The sequence below is a fragment of the Cupressus sempervirens genome, chromosome 7 (assembly GCF_028749045.1).
Source record: "Cupressus sempervirens isolate cs-2001-9-10 chromosome 7, ASM2874904v1, whole genome shotgun sequence".
NCBI lineage: Eukaryota > Viridiplantae > Streptophyta > Pinopsida > Cupressales > Cupressaceae > Cupressus > Cupressus sempervirens.
In genome coordinates, this window is record NC_143124.1 from 100,124,610 (window position 1) to 100,141,465 (window position 16,856).

The following is a 16,856-nucleotide window of genomic DNA, read 5'->3' on the forward strand; positions in this document are numbered from 1 at the left end:
TTGTAAAAAATTTCTTTGTCAAATAAAATCAAAACCTTATACTATTTTTCACTACCAATCCTAGGGTTTTGAGAGAAAGAATGCCTCCAATTTGAAACTTTCGGGACTTTCATGGTCATTGAAGGTTTTTTTGTTGAGGCAACATACATTCTTTTCCATTTGGTTTTAGGCCAGGAAACTCAACCATTGAATATTAAGACCATGTCGTAGATTAGCTCTGTGGCAGCCCAACTAGGAATTTAGTTAGTATTAATAGAAAAGTAATATTTTTTATGCAAGAACTTCAAAAATGTGTATTTAAACACTTTTAAAAATAATATAATAATATATCTTAAAAACAAAAAAGTAACATTAAAATATATATACCATAGTAATTTTAAAATAACAAGTAGATTATTTACATTACTTTATTAAACAATAAAATAATTTTTAATATTAATATGTCGATACAATTACTTAAAAGAATTCATAAATTGTAAAAGTGAGTTAATTTATTTTTTTCATTATTTATACATTTTTATTTCTAAAAAGCGAGTCTTCTTTCTTCCTCCTTTGGAAGAAAGACTGGCTTAAATCTCTCTTGCTTTGTGGAAAAATAATTTGTATCTACTTGTATCCATTCTAGGAAAATATAGGCAGCGGCATTCATCACTTTCCTTGAAAAAGGGTTTAGGGGCATCTATTTACACGGAGGCCCTGATTACCCCCATTCATTCCATTCTTCCTCATAACGTATCCATCGCTTCCCAGATTTGCTTAGATTTTCCTGTTTCATCCCATCCTTAGACAGTTATGGCTTCTACAAGCTCATCTCATAAACAAAATGCTTCCTTTGGATTTGAACCTCCTCTCAAAAAAAGGAGAAAAGTAGAAGAATCTTACAGAGTGTATGATGTATTCATCAACCACAAATGCCCTGATGTCAAACAAAGTCTGGCTACTGATCTCTACAACTCTCTTAAGGAACAGGACATAAGGGCATTTCTCAATTCTAAGGAGAGAGAACTTGGAACATCCTTTCCTTCTACTATTAAGACTACCATCCGCTCTGCTAAGGTGCACATTGCCACCTTTTCTAAAGGATATGCAGAGTCACCTTGGTGTTTGGCTGAGTTGCATCTCATGTTACAAAGTAAGGCTAAGATTATTCCTATTTTTTATCAAGTGGAACCATGGGCAGTGAAGCCCAGTGACCTCCGCCATATTCAAATAGGGGTATATAAAGATGCATTTCTTAAATACGAAATGAAGGGAAGATATACGAAGAAGATCAAAGAGTGGAAGGAGGCCCTTAAATCAATTTCATTTACGGTCGGCTACGAATTTTCAGCGTAAATTTTCTGCCTATCTATAATTTACATGGAAAATCTATTTGAATAGTTTTTATCTTGCAAAACTGGTTGACTAAAAAAATTCTCATAAAATTCCCTCTTCTCTTACAGTTCCAGTGACTACAAAGAAATAGTGTTCGTTGTGGAAAAGGAAGTAGAACGTAGAATACATTTATTTTTCCCCAAACATCCAATGGGAATTCATAAGCTTGTAAAAGATTTTTAGAGGAAGTGTCTTGTTGATCTTTTTGAAGATTTTGATAACCAATGCTGAATGAACAGAGCAGGAAAAGAATAGGCTAATACATGTTCAGTATGGGTGGGGTTCGAAAGACAACTCTCACCAAAGAGTTGTTTAACCAAAAGGGATTGCAATACTCAAAAGCAAGTTTTCTGTTTAATGTTCGTGAAGTCCCTAATAGGTCTGAACTACTTGATCTGCAAAGCAAACTCCTCCATGATCTCTTCGATGAAAAGGAACAAAAATTTCAAAGTGTGCAGGAAGGGACAAGCTGTCTGAGGAATCATTTGGAAAGGAGCAGCTCTCTGAGTTCTCTAATTATTTTAGATGACATTGATCATGTAGAATAGTTAGATGCTCTGTTACCGATGGATATGTTAAATGGGGATGGTAATAATATGGTAATTGTTACAACCCGTACTGTAGGGGTCCTTGTAACTGTAGGAATCAAGATTGCTTATCATCTGAAAGGATTAGATAGAGAAGATGGGAAAGAGTTATTTTTTTGGTATGCTTTTGGCCAACCTGATCCATGTAGCAGATTTGAAGATTTGGTCAAGGAATTTGTAAAAGCGTGTGGAGGCCTACCCTTGTCTCTTCAAGTTGTAGGCCAGCATGTTAGTAAAAGAGATCTGCAATATTGGAGAGAAGAATTGGAAAAAGCCTGAAAGACACTACCTGAAGATATAAAGAAGAGACTAAAGATAAGCATTGATTCATTAGACAATGAAGAGAAATAGGTTTTCATGGATGTGGCTTGCTTTTTCATTGGTAGGAGAAAGACTATGGCCGTGACTGTATGGGAAGGGTCTGGATGGGGGTCTTGTTGTCACTTAGGTTTGCACCCTTGTCCAAAGCCTATGCGTGAGGACAACCTAGTGAAACATGGAAACAACCTCCAAGCTGTGGGACTTGAACTATGAGGTTGAGTCTGTAGAGAAGGTTGGCTTCCTCTTACTATTAGGATGCACCTAACTACTCTTAGAGGGGAAAAGGGAGAAGGAGAGCATGAAAGAAAATCTACCTAATCTAATCTAAAGAGGTGATACACCACAATAGTGTGTTCAGACCAAACTCTACCCATATATGCACTATTGAACTAGAATGAAACTAAGGATATTACACATTTAGACTTATTTCAATTAGATAATTACATGCAGATCAGAAGACCAAGATGAATAACACAAGGAAAGGGATATTCACTTATATTATCATTCATGGATCCAAGGAGATACAATCATGCAGATTACTGGTTTCTACAAAACATCAGTGAGAGGCAAGGATTCTTCCACTTTCACACAAATGGCTAAAGGAGATAAGGTGGAATTCATGTAGTTTAGAGGCAAGGGGAATTTCACACTAGAGTTATAGAACAATAGCAGAGAACAACAGAGAATGTTCTGACCGTAACAAAATCTACAAAATTTTCCTTTATAGTGCAGGCATAACTAAGATTTTCCCTCCAAAACTATCCTGCAACCACCGCCATCAAATCCTATAGAGAACAATCATGGGGATCCCAAGAAAATATGTTCTTTGTTTGCTAAAAATTTCCTTGAGGGGATAAAAATGATGCCATAATTGTGCTTTGATCAAGTAGATGGATTAGATTAGGGTAGTAGAGTGTTCCTCCGCATTTAGAATTCACTTCTGGTGGTTGGAAACAATCGCAGAGATCAAATCGCATGACAAAACCTAATCTCCTTCGGTTTCTAGTTTGTGAATCAGCATGATTAGTAGGTCAAAATAACCCTAGCACCAGGATGATCCATGTGGACCAACCAGCTTATTTATTTTTGCCAACTCGCAAGTCTTCACGCGGTTGACCATGCCCATTCTTTACTAACCACGCCAACCTCTTAACCCCTGACCATGATGGTCACATTAACTGCCAGCTGCTAACTATTACTACCTTAACTGTCAATACTACCCGAGTTGTCGAGACATGTGTCCTCAAATTTCTACCTCGCTGTGTATATCTCCTAAGCATCTTTCTATAGTGACATAATGATGGTCATTGATCTACCATCATCTAACAGCCAGAAGATACACCCAAAATCTATCAACCAGCTCGCAAGGAAACAGGGCCCACAATCCAAAAGTCGCTAGGTTATTAACTCACTATACCTAAACCACATGCATCTTCCCATGGCGAGTTAACAAGGACCATAGATCCATGCTGATCTGACAACAAAGGAAGATGTACTGAAGGGACTGGCCCACCTTTTGCACTGTCATCACCCCAGCCAATGAGAAATCAACCAACTGCCAACGTGTCATTAATCTCTACACTCATTCTTGATGCATCATTAGTTCTGGCCCCACAAGACACGTGGCAACGAATCATTATCTCACTTACCTATCTTTCAAGCAACTTTCGATAGCGAGCTAACGAGAGCCATAGATTTGAGGTCAATCCAAGGGTGAAGAAACTGCAACAAGCATTCTAAAGATTGGTGGATCACATACTAGCTAAGTCGCTATGCATAAACAACTTACAACTTTCCATAGTGAGTCAGTAAGGATCATTGATTTTTCTTTGATCCAGAGGTCAGAACCCCTCCTGTGCACTGTTACCCTTCCACGTCACATGAGGTCCCACCAACACTTATTTCATTATGCCTTTCTATGTCACTAACAGCGAGATGCTTGAGTTTTCTAATAGCAAGGTAGCGAGCGTCGGTGACCTTATCCAAACTTGACACCAGAGAATCAAATCACCTCTACCAAACTGGGCCCACTGAGACATGTGGAAAACACTTGCTAAGTCACTATGCATATCCATCGAATAGTTTTCCTTGGCGACATAGCGAGGTTTGTAGATTCTGAGGAGATCCAACAACGAGGAACTTGCAGGGCGGTGGAAAACGAAACAAGAAATATCATAAGGTTTTTATCACTTTACTTTTTTGATATTTCTAGGGTATTAAAATAATATAAGGTCGAGGAGTGACCATTGGTGGGCGAACATTTAAAATTTGAATATTGGCGGGGTGCAAAAAATGGTAACATTTTTGGCGACTCACAGGGGATGCGAGCCTGCTACACATAAGACTAGTGGCCTAAAGCATCCATTGGGCTACAAAGTTGTAAAATACGTAGATTCTAAGCACTGTCAAACCCTAACCTTACCTTTGAGATAACAAAACATTGAAAAAAGACTTGTCTCTACAACTGGAACTAGAGACCAAAACCTTCATCTACAACCTTCAAAATTTCAAAACATGTTGTGTTACAGAGACAACCATGCCCGTGCACTTCTTGGAAAAGTAGAGAAAAAATAGGAAAACAAAAGAAAACTAACTATATACATGGAATCTCAAACCTTGTCGGAAACATGGCTTAAGATAAATCCCATTGACTGGGATGGGCAGAATTTCACCACCAAGCTTGCTTAACTAGAAGCCATTTGCCTGTTTCCAACTTTCAATCAGGTATGGACCACTCCACGGTGTGTCAAATTTCAAGTGTCTTACTAGTTTTTCCCCATCTGCATCCCATTTCAGAACCAAATCTCCCTCCCTGAAGATTTTGACCCTAGCCTTTTTGTCAAAACTCCTTTTGACCTATTGCTGGTGTGTATCTAGGGTCTGCATAGCTTTATTTCTCTTCTCTTCTAGCTCCATCAATTCTGCCATTCTCACTATCATGGCATCATCTTCAATCAATTCCAACTGATGAGCTAACTCTAGGGCTAGGAACTCCAATGAAATTGGAAGCCTTTCTTCTCTACCATATACCAGCACAAATGGTGAATTCCCTATTGATCTTTTAGGCATTATTCTGTCAGCCCATAGTGTAGTCTTTAACCTTTTATGCCAACACCTCTAGTTATCCTCTATTTTCCTTTTAATAATTTTGATTAGGTTCTTGTTAGATGATTTAGCCAAGCCATTACCTTGAGGATAGTAATTTGAGGATGTGCTCAAATAGATATTATGATCTACTGCCCATGCACAAATTCGAGCTCCAACAAAGGATTTTGCATTATTTGAAATAATCGTTGAAGGGGCACCAAACTTGGTCAAAATTCCATCAAGGAACTCAACAACTAAATATTTAGTGGCATCCTTCAATGCAACTACCTCTGTCCATTTGGTGAAGTAGTATGTAGCAGCTAAAATCCACTTCTGACCAAAACTAGAAGGAGGGTTGATAGGACCTATGAAATCCAATCCCCATTGAGGTTGATCCACCTAGATAGGATGAAGGGGAAGAGTTGCAAGTCTTTGTTTGCTAGAGAAGAAGGCACATTTTTCACATTTCCTTACATACTTGTGACAATCATGGAACAAGGATGGCGAAAAGTAACCAGCCCTCATGATCTTCATTGCAGTTGTCCTTGCTGAGAAATGACCGCCATTAAGTTATTTGATCATTCTTTTAGCCTAGTCTATATCAAGGCATCTTAATAGGGTTCTATTAAAATCTTTTCTAAAGAGGACACCATCAACTATGACATAAGGAATTGACTGCAATCTATACTGTCTCCTTTCAGTTCTATCTAATCCTTGAGGGTATCCATTGCCTAGCAAGAAACTCTTCATGTCATCCATCCAACTCATTGGGTCACTGTTTCTCACCTCTTGTTGCTCTATTAATACCATGGCAACCTCCTCATTAGGTTCCTAAGATGATAGCATATATTTACGCAACCCCCTCCCTCTTACCAGCTTGGTAATCTAAATTTCAACATCATATTCCATTACCTTAGTAATCCAGCCATCTCTTTTCTTACTAATATCTATGTTCAAAAGGAAATCCTTCACACTGGCAATGGGGTACTAACAAATGAATCTTGTTATGGGACAGGAGGTGACTGAATTTCTTCAAAGCTCTAATGACTGCAAGGGCTTGCTTCTCAACATAACTATACTTATCTTCATATTCTTTAAGCCCTTCACTAAAGAAAGCTATGGGTTGTTTGGCATTCTTGTCATTTGTTTGAGTCAAGACAGTAGAGACACTTGACTCACTACCTAAGGTATAAAGAATGAAATCCTTCTCAAAATTTGGATTCGTGAGAGTAGGGGCTGAGGCTATGGCTGCCTTGATCTCTTCAAAACTTTCCTTCCCTTCCTTGGTCCATGCAAAGACTATACCTTTCTTGAGCATAGTTGTAAGAGGTTTCACCATGGTAGCAAGATTAGGGATAAATCTTCTCACAAAATTTATCCTACCAAGAAAAATTTGTAGCCCCTTCTTGTGTTTAGGAAGAGGGAGGGAAAGTATTGCTTTTTTTCTCTCTGGATCAATGGTTAAGCCATTCTTAGATACAACGTGTCCTAATAATTTTCCTTGGTTAGTAGTAAAGTCACACTTGCTTGTTTAAGAGACACCCCAAACTCTCTACATCTTAAGAATACCCATCTTAGATGATCAAAATGATCTTCTACATCCTTTGAATACATAGTAATATCATCAAGGTAAACTAAGACAAACTTGTCAATCAATCTTTTGAAAGCCATCTCCATTGCCTTTTGAAATGTAGCACCTGCATTGGTTAGCCCAAATGGAATCTTACAATAAGAATAGGCACCCCATTTAGTGGTAAATGCAATCTTGTATCTATCAGACTCCTTAACCAGCACTTGATTGTAGCCAAAAAATCCATCAAGAAATGAAAATCTCTTTGAACCGCTAACCTTGGACAAAGTCTACTCCATATAAGGGAGAGGATGGTGATCTTTAAGGGAAGCTTGGTTAAGGTCCCTAAAGTCCACACACAATCTAATTTCTCTGTTCTTCTTCCTAATAGGGACAAGGTTTGCTACCCATGATGAGTGCTTGATAGGGAAAATTATGTGGGCCTCAATCAATTTGGATAGCTCCTTTCTCATTAAGGGTTCAATCTTGGGATTCACTGGCCTCTATTTTTGTCTTACTGGTTTTACATTATCAACTAGATCTATGGTATGCTGAAATAACCTTGGATCAAAAGCCTTTAAATCATCATATTTCCAAGAAAATATATCATTAAATTCTTGACATAGATGAATAAAATTTTCTTGTTCAATTTCATAACATACCTTACCCATGTTCAGGGATTTTCCATCAGCAACCATGACTGGGGTATGATCATCTTCATCATTAGCTAGATTCATGGCCCTGCCTCTTGCTTGGTCATTAGGATTGAAAATACTTTCTAAGGTAATGAGACCTTTAGGCAACTTATTAGAACTGAGATGGATGATTTGGTCACCATACTAATCCTGCAGTCTTGACTGATTTCTCTCTAAAAAATCTGCCTCATTCTGCAAGAAGCTCACAATTTTCTCATCAAACTCAAACACTTGCCAATGGGTGTTATTATCAGGGATAGTAAGCCTTACTACCACTCTGATTTGTTGCTTCTTCTCTTCCTCAAGATTTCCTGGCACATTATAAGATGCACCTATTGTTGCAAGTCTATCAACATGTCTGTTTTCTTTTCTAGGGATGCTTTGAATATTAAATGCATTAAAACCTTCAAGCAAATCCCACACTCTATGTTTATAAGACTTGAGAAAACCATTCTTGGTGATATTCTAATTTCTCACTTGATTAACCACCAACTCACTATCTCCATATGCCCTTAAGGCTTCGATTCCTCTTTTTTGAGCAAGTAGGAGGCCTTGAATCAAGGATTCATACTCGGCTACATTACTAGTGCAACTGAATTGGAGCCTAAATGAGAAGTAATACCTTACTTGTGCAGGAGAAATCAACATCACACCGTCTCCTGATCCATTCTTATTTCTTGAGCCATCAAAGTACATACTCCATATCCCACTCATATCTTCTTTAGTTTCCACAAGATTGGGAACTAGAGCATCTTTTTCCACTATACAATATGTATTGAGGCCTATCTCAAAGGTTTTCGGCATAGGGTCAAATTGATATACATCAGCCCATTCGTCCAAGAAAAAATCAGGTATCTCTACTAGGAAAGTAGTGGGCTCACTCACTATGTCGTTACCATCCATCTCTAGGATAGGAGAATTCATGTTGATGGAATTAGGGGTGTAGGATTCACTATGATGGAGGGCTTGAGGTTCTACTCTAATTGAAGCATTTGCTCCATATCTCGTTTTAAAAGACATATATGACCAATCAAAAGATATGAAACCACCTATTTGGGTAGTAAAGTATCTTGACAAACAAATGGCAAAATATGGCTTGACCTTAGCAACAATGATATCTTGGATTACAATACAACCAGGGCATGCATGTAAGGCCATCTCCACATTCCTAAGGATCCCTACAGTCTTGATAGTACTACCATCCAACTATAATACATCCTGAACAATGGGCTTATATTTCATTCCTAAAGCATCAGCAACACACCTAGGCATCACTAAACTGCTAGCCCCTAAATCAATCATGCAATTATGGACTAGTTTGCCCCCTATAATTAAAGAAACATAGAATGGAGGAGGTCTAAAATTTTTGCTTCTTTCTACCCCCTTTGATGGTTGTACTAGACTTGTGGCACTTTCCATGCTGAGTATTTGGTCCTTTGGTTCAATTCTTTCCAATTCTCGCTGCAGTAGCCTCTTTTCCATGTGTATAGTAGCAACAACATCCCACATAGAGATATTCACATTTGTCTTCTTCATTTGCTCTACCACACAGAATGACATAGAAGGTGCTTTGGTAGAAACTTTGGTAGCTAAAATTGTATGAGGTTGAGGTGGGATCACCTGGGGATCACTTGTATCTTTTTTGCCATGATTTTGCCTTTGCTGCTGAAAGGTACTTGATTAGTTATTTGTTGCTTGCTCATGAGGTATTCCACTTGAAGTTGAGGCCTGATTAGGGGGAGGAGGGACAAAATCTTCCATAGCTCTTCTTTTACTTCTAGTGTTATGAGCAATGGAATCCTAGTTTACATTACAATGCTCCTCCATTTGATGATTCATAAAAGAGTAATCACCTTGTCTTTGCATATCTAAGGAATTTTTAAATTGGTCCTCTTTGGATGACTATTTTGCTACAGGTTCTTGGACTGTGAAGGCCATAGAAGATTCAACCTTCTGACACATGCAATAGGCATAGAAGTAGTTGCAAGATGGACAAACATCCTGATCTTGAGCCATATTGTTTTGAGGGACTATGGCCCTACTTTGGTTTACATTTGAGGTTGAAGCATAACTGCCCTACCTACTCTGATCAAAAGAATTTTTCCAATGATTAAGATTTGGAGGCCTACCACCGCTTGGAGTCTGATATTGCAATTCATGAGGTTTACTACCTTGAGCTTGCTATCTTTCTAAAGTCACCACCTTGTTGCTCACTTTTTGCATCATAGAGAAATTATCCTCCAACCTCTTTCCTTGATCTTTTAACTCCTTCCCATGATATTGCAATTTTTTCTCTAGGTTCTTTTCTTTTTTATCCATGTTCTGCATCAGAGATTGCATCATCTCTTTGATTTCATCTATCCCATTTGGGGATGTGGAAGCTTGAGGGACTAGGACAAGGGATTGAGATGTAGAAGTTGTGGGAAGGGGAGCCACTACTGGTTGATGATTTGGAACATCAGGAAAGAAGGGCATAGGAGGCTTTGGAGCTAACTGACCTCCTTGTATTAGGATGTTCTCTAATTTTATCGCTATTTCATAAGCATTAGGTAAGGTATCTCCTCCCATAGTTTGGATTGTAGTGGCAATATCACTATTAAAAGCTCTAAGGTAATCCAAGAAGGCATTACCAGGGGTAGGCTTCCCTGAAGTAGGTATTCTATCCCATGTCTTTTGAAATATATAATTAAAATTAGTCATACATTCATGAGGGGCTCTTTTTATAGTAGTCAACTGCTCTAAAAGTGACAAGTAGTCACTTTTATCTTCAAAATGTTTGCACAATCCTGCTCCTAATCCATCCCAATATATTATAGAACCATGAGCTAAGCCTCTATACCATTGTAGTTCTTTTCCTTTCAAGGATGAGGCTAGGAGCCTAACTGCAACATCATCCTCTGTAATACCATGGATATTACAAACATTTGCAACTTCTTGAATATGTTATGAGGGAGATATAGAAGTTTCACTAGTAAACTCTGGTAGACCTTTGAGGGTAGCTACTGGTATGTCATGTCTTTGGGCTAATAAGAGAGGGCTCCCACCATTAAAGGTGGCAATAGTATGAGCTCTAGGGAACGCCATATAGATAAGTGATCTATTGTATATATTGATGGCAGTTTAGGCTGAGATCTAATAGCAGGAGGAGTAGAGATAGATCTTGTAGGGGTATTTGTTACTGCTACACTCCTAAATAGTGATAAAGATATCTAGTCTTTTTTCTTCTAGGGTTTGAAAGAAAAAGCTCTTGATAATGAAATTTACCTCTAGAAGATGCCCTTGTTTCACCTTTGGGAATGAATCATTGCAACTTTGGCCTAGAACAAAATATGTATTGAAGCTTAGAGTTGCCAAGTACTTTGAAGAATGAGCCTCTTGAAGGCTTGAACACTAAAGCCAGTACTATCTCCTCGGTATTGGTCTTCAAATCCTGCCTTTTGAGACCAGTAGGCTTAAAATTTTAAGATTTGTTATTCCACCGGACGTGCCAAAAATTATTGGTGTGACCGATGGAGGTTCTGAAATTGATTTGAATCTTTGATTTTTTGTCCCACCGAGCATGCCAAAAATTGTTGTCACTTAGGTTTGCACCCTTGTCCAAAGCCTATGCATGAGGACAACATAGTGAAACATGGAAATAACCTCCAAGCTATGGGACTTGAACTGTGAGGTTGAGTCTCTGGAGAAGGCCGGCTTCCTCTTACTATCAAGATGCATCTAACTACTCTTAGAGGGGAAAAGGGAGAAGGAGAGTATGAAAGCAAATCTACCTAATCTAATCTAAAGAGGTGATGCACCAAAATAGCATGTTCAGACCAAGCTCTACCCATATATGCACTACTGAACCAGAATGAAACTAAGGATATTACACATTCAGACTTATTTCAATCAGATAATTACATGCAGATCAGAAGACCAAGATGAATAACACAAGGAAAGGGATATTCACTTATATTATCATTCATGGATCCAAGGAGATACAGTCATGTAGATTACTGATTTCCACAAAACATCAGTGAGAGGCAAGGATTCTTGCACTTTCATACCAATGGTTGAAGGACATAAGGCAGAATTCATGCAGTTCAAAGGCAAGGGGAATTTTACATTGGAGTTGCAGAACAACAGCAGAGAATAATAGAGAATGTTTCGACCGTAACAAAATTTACAAAATTTTCCTTTATAGTGCAAGCATAACTGAGATTTTCCCTCAAAAACTATCCTGCAACCACCACCATCAAGTCCTGTAGGGAACATTCATGGGGATCCCAAGAAAATATGATCTTTGTTTGCAAAAAGGTGCCTTGAGGGGATCAAAATGATGCCATAATTGTGCTCTGATCAGGTAGATGGATTAGATCGGGGTAGTAGAGTGTTCCTCCACATTCAACATTCACTTCTAGTGGTTGGAAACGATCGCAGAGATCAAATCGCACAGCAAAACCTAATCTCCTCTTGTTTCTAGTTCATGAATCAACATGATCAGTAGGTCAAAATAACCCTGGCACCAGGATGAGCCATGTGGACCAACCAGCTTATTTATTTTTGCCAACTTACAAGCCTTCACGCGGTTGACCATGCCCATTCTTTACTAACCGCGCCAACCTCTTAACCCCTGACCATGATGGTCACATTAACTGCCAACTACTAACTATTACTACCTTAACTGTTGATGCTACCCGAGTTATCGGGACACGTGTCCTCAAATTTCTACCTTGCCATGTATATCTCTTGAGCATCTTTCTATAGTGACATAACGAGGGTCGTTGATCTACCATCATCTGATGGCCAGAAGATACACCCAAAATCTGTCAAGCAGCTTGCACGAAAACAGGGCCCACAATCCACATGTCGCCAAGTCATTAACTTGCTATACCTAAACCACGTGCATCTTCCCATGGCGAGTTAACGAGGACCATAGATCCATGCTGATCTGATGATAGAGGAAGATGTACTAAAGGGACTGGCCCACCTTTTGCACTATCATCACCCTAGCCAATGAGAAATCAACCAACTGCCAACGTGTCATTAATCTGTACACTCATTCTTGAAGCATAATTAGTTATAGCCCCACAAGACACGCAGAAACGAATCGTTATCTCGCTATACATATCTTTCAAGCAACTTCCCATAGTGAGCTAACAAGAGCCATAGATCTGAGGTCAATCCAAGGGTGAAGAAACTGCAATAGGCATTCTAAAGATTGGTGGGTCCCATACTCGCTAAGTCACTATGCATAAATAACTTACAACTTTCCATAGCAAGTCAACGAGGATCGTTGATTTTTCTTTGATTCGACAGTCAAAATCCCTCCTGTGCACTGTTACCCTTCCATGTCATATGAGGTCCCACCAACACTTATTTCACAATGCCTTGCTATGTCGCTAACGGCGAGATGCTTGAGTTTTTCGATAGCAAGGTAGCGAGTGCCAGTGACCTTATCAAAACTCAGTGTCAGAGAATCAAATCACCTCTGCAAAACTGGGCCCGCTGAGACACATGGAAAACACTCGCTAAGTCACTATGCATAACCATTGAGCAGCTTTTCTTGGCGATGTAGCGAGGGTCATAGATCTTGAGGGATCCAACGATGAGGAACTTGCAAGCCGGTGGAAAACAAAACAAGAAATATCATAAGGTTTTTATCACTTTATTTTTTCAATATTTCTAAGGCATTAAAATAATATAAGGCCGGGGAGTGACTATTGGTGGGCAGGCATTTGAAATTTGAATATTGGTGGGGCGCAAAAAATGGTAACATCTCACCATGCCCTGGAAACACTTAAAGGTAAATGTCTTTTGGAGGAAGCTGAACTATGGCAATGGCCTTCAGAGGAAGTTGAAATATGGAATCGATCTTTGAAGGAAGTTCCAATATTGGAAAGAGCTGCGTGGAACAGACCTTTACTAAGAATGCATGACCACCTTAGGGACTTGGGAAGAGAAATGGCAAATGAGTTGAGCCATCCTCGCCGTCTGTGGCATCCCCAACATCTTAAATCTCTGGTATTCTCGCCCTCCTCCAATTCTCTTAATGATATCTAAATTTCAAAATTTTTGCCGCCACACAAATGTAAGTTAAATTCTATGAATGCAAGAATTAAAGGGATTCCAAACAATCCTATTTGAAACTAGAGATACTAGGTGTCTCCATGCAATTCGAGATGAATCCATGAGTTGTGAAATTACATACTTTATAGGGGAGCTGAAAGATTTCACTGATACTTCTTTGCTATGGCTTCAGCTTGACTACCAGGAACGGTCCACACTTGACTTAAATTTAGATGTAAACTGAAGCATTCCTTCATGGATTCCTATTCAAAACTTGCAGTGTTTAAGAATCATCAGTGGGTGTTTCCAAAGGTTGTGGCAGAGAAATATGCAGGTAATTTTTTTCAATAATTAATTTTGTATTAAGGGAATACTTAGATGTGCATTAGGTTATTATTATTTGTTGGCTATTGTGTAAGACGAAATTTAAAAATAAATTTATTTTTATCACCAGGCACTCTCCCGTCTGAAAGAGCTCTACATTCGTGAAACCTTTCTGGAAGAGTTTCCAGATTTCTTAGGGAAGTCAAATGATATGAAAGAGATAGTTTTATATGCAAAGGAATTCCAGATGAACCATTTCTCCTTATTAGGATCTCTACGAATCAATCTCAGATATTTAGATGTGGATGACTCAAAATTAACCGGGGACCTCGCTTCTTATGATACTGCATATTGGAAGATTTTTAAGCCCTTAGTTATCTATGATTTTAAACTACCTGGGGAGGGGGAACTGGCTTTTAATAATGAGGGACCGTCTAGAACAATAATGAGGGGCCTCGAAAATTCAAAGATTGAAGGCCGTAATCTTGTAAAAAAAAATTTAATTACTGGCCATTGTTGTCAAAGCCTTCAATCTCTCAAAATTTGGCAAATGGAAAATCTTGTTGAAATAGATTTGGCAAGGAAAATCTTGATGTACTTAACTATCTTGTTGAAAAGATTTGGCAAGGATAAAGACACTGAATTTCGTTGAGATCATTGACTGCAAAAAATTGAAAAGAATGTTCTTTAGTATCTGATCTTTTGAAGCTTGTAGAGTTGAACATTGATAAGTGTCCTAAACTTCAGGAGTTACCTTTTGTCCATTTGAGTTCCCTGGAAAGAATTTCAATTAAGAGTTGTAAAAAATTGAAAAGATTGTCACTAGCATCTGATCTTGTAGAGTCGAAGATTGATGAGTGTCTTGAACTTCAGGAGTTACCTTTTGTCCATTTGAGTTCTCTGGAAAGAATTTCAATTAAGAGTTGTAAAAAAATTTAAAACATCTCAGAAATATGTAATGTTACAAAGCTTCTAGAGTTCAACATAAGTGAAATAGATGAGCCTCAGGAGCTCTGTTTTGTGGCTCTAAGCTGTCTTAAAAGGATTAAAATTGAGAAATGCTCAAATTTGAAGAGATTGTCAGGGATCCTAGATCATATAAACCTGACAAAATTGAACCTAGATCATATAGAGATTCTCGAGCTTGAGAAGTTGTCGAGTTTTAGCAGACCGAGCAGCTTGGAGAAAATTAAGATTGTCTCTTGTGCTAAGCTGCAGAATATTATACCTCCAACAACACTCATCTCTCTATCTATACAAAGGTGCAGAGATTTGGAGAGAGTTGCAGCAGCTAGTGATGTTACAGAGCTTATAGAGTTGAATATTGAAGAGTGCCCTGAGCTGGTGGATTTGCCAAGTCTTTGCAGAGCAATTAGCTGCTTGAAAAATCTTGAGATCTACTCTTGTGACAAGTTGAAGAACATTAGCCTACCTATAACACTCAAAAATTTGTCTATACGGACCTGTAGGGATTTGAAGAGAGTTGCTGCAGCTGGTGATCTTACAGAGCTTATATCATGGTTGAATATTGATGAGTGCCCTGAGCTTGAGAATAGTGCCTTGAGCTTGGAAACTTGTCTAATTAATGGGTGTGAGAAGCTGCAAAGTATAGCAGGTATCGAAGAGTTGCATGCATCACACTATATGCAACTTTGTTATTGCAGCAATGCATTAACAAAGAATTTGATCTATAAGTTGAAGGTAAAGATTTCAACCCTTCTTTCAAATATCATTTCTATTATCAATCTCTAAATGTAGTACGAAATTATTATTTCAGTCTTTTATCTTCAATAATTAACTACTATTCTACATATAAATTTTTGATTTATAACTCTATTTTTTTATTACGAAACTCTGTCTCGTCATTAATTTTTCAATTTATATTTGCAGACTGATTTAAGACTTCTACTATTACCTATATTATACTAAGATGTTTTGAACATGTCTGTGAAAGAAGAAAAATGTAAGATGGATAAACTTAGAACTACGAATGTTTTGTTTTTTTATTTCAGGGTGAGCTAAGTACAGTGGTTATGACTGGAAGAGCAATGGATGGAGCAGAATCAATTTTAAACCAAAATATGTTTATAGAGGCTAATATTGGCATCGATAGAGTCACTAAAATTGGCAATGTCTACATTAATCTCAGAGGGTCAGAAGATTTGAGCACAGTTATTAAATGCTTTCTAGTAGCTGGTGACAGCTTTGATCCCGCAGAGGATATAATTGAATCATTTGTTTCGTCTTCCTGTGACTATGTCTCTGGCCATTTCTCTGAAATGTGTCAAGGAGAACAGATAATTACAACACTCAAACCAGAATGGATGGAAGAAGAAGAAAGAAAGTTGATGGAAGAAGAAATGTCGCCGAAAATATTAATGTATGATAGAAGATCGAAGAAGGGATTTTGGATAGAGATAAATATGGGCGAAAAGGGCAGAATTATTGATGTGCTACGCACAATTGTTGATAGGTTGCATCATTCCTAAATTGTTTCTATGTGAAAATTTAATGAATTTTTATTGATTATTGTATATTTTTCAAGTTGTTTTATAGGCCTTAGAATTTTAATTATTAGTTCCTGCTGAGGCAGGACAATTAATGGATTTTTTTAGAGTCTTATTAATAGTTGATTCAACCAATCAGGCTTGAAAATTTTTTACATCTCTTTTTATTGTTTAGAAATATTTTCATATTTTGAAAATCTAGAAATAGTTAATTTAGTGTATATTTATTGGTTGTTAATTAAAAAGATAAAAAGAATATTTGAATTTATTAGAAAAAAATGAAAAATTATAATGAAAATCATATAGCAAGTAGCTTTTACTCTTAACATTTTAGAAATCTTTT

General features: G+C 37.8%; 1 pseudogene; it reads left to right on the forward strand.

The window, feature by feature from the left end:
• Positions 1 to 792: 792 nt before the first annotated feature.
• On the forward strand, positions 793 to 15,505 carry LOC149545685 (disease resistance protein Roq1-like; annotated as a pseudogene).
• Positions 15,506 to 16,856: the final 1,351 nt, after the last annotated feature.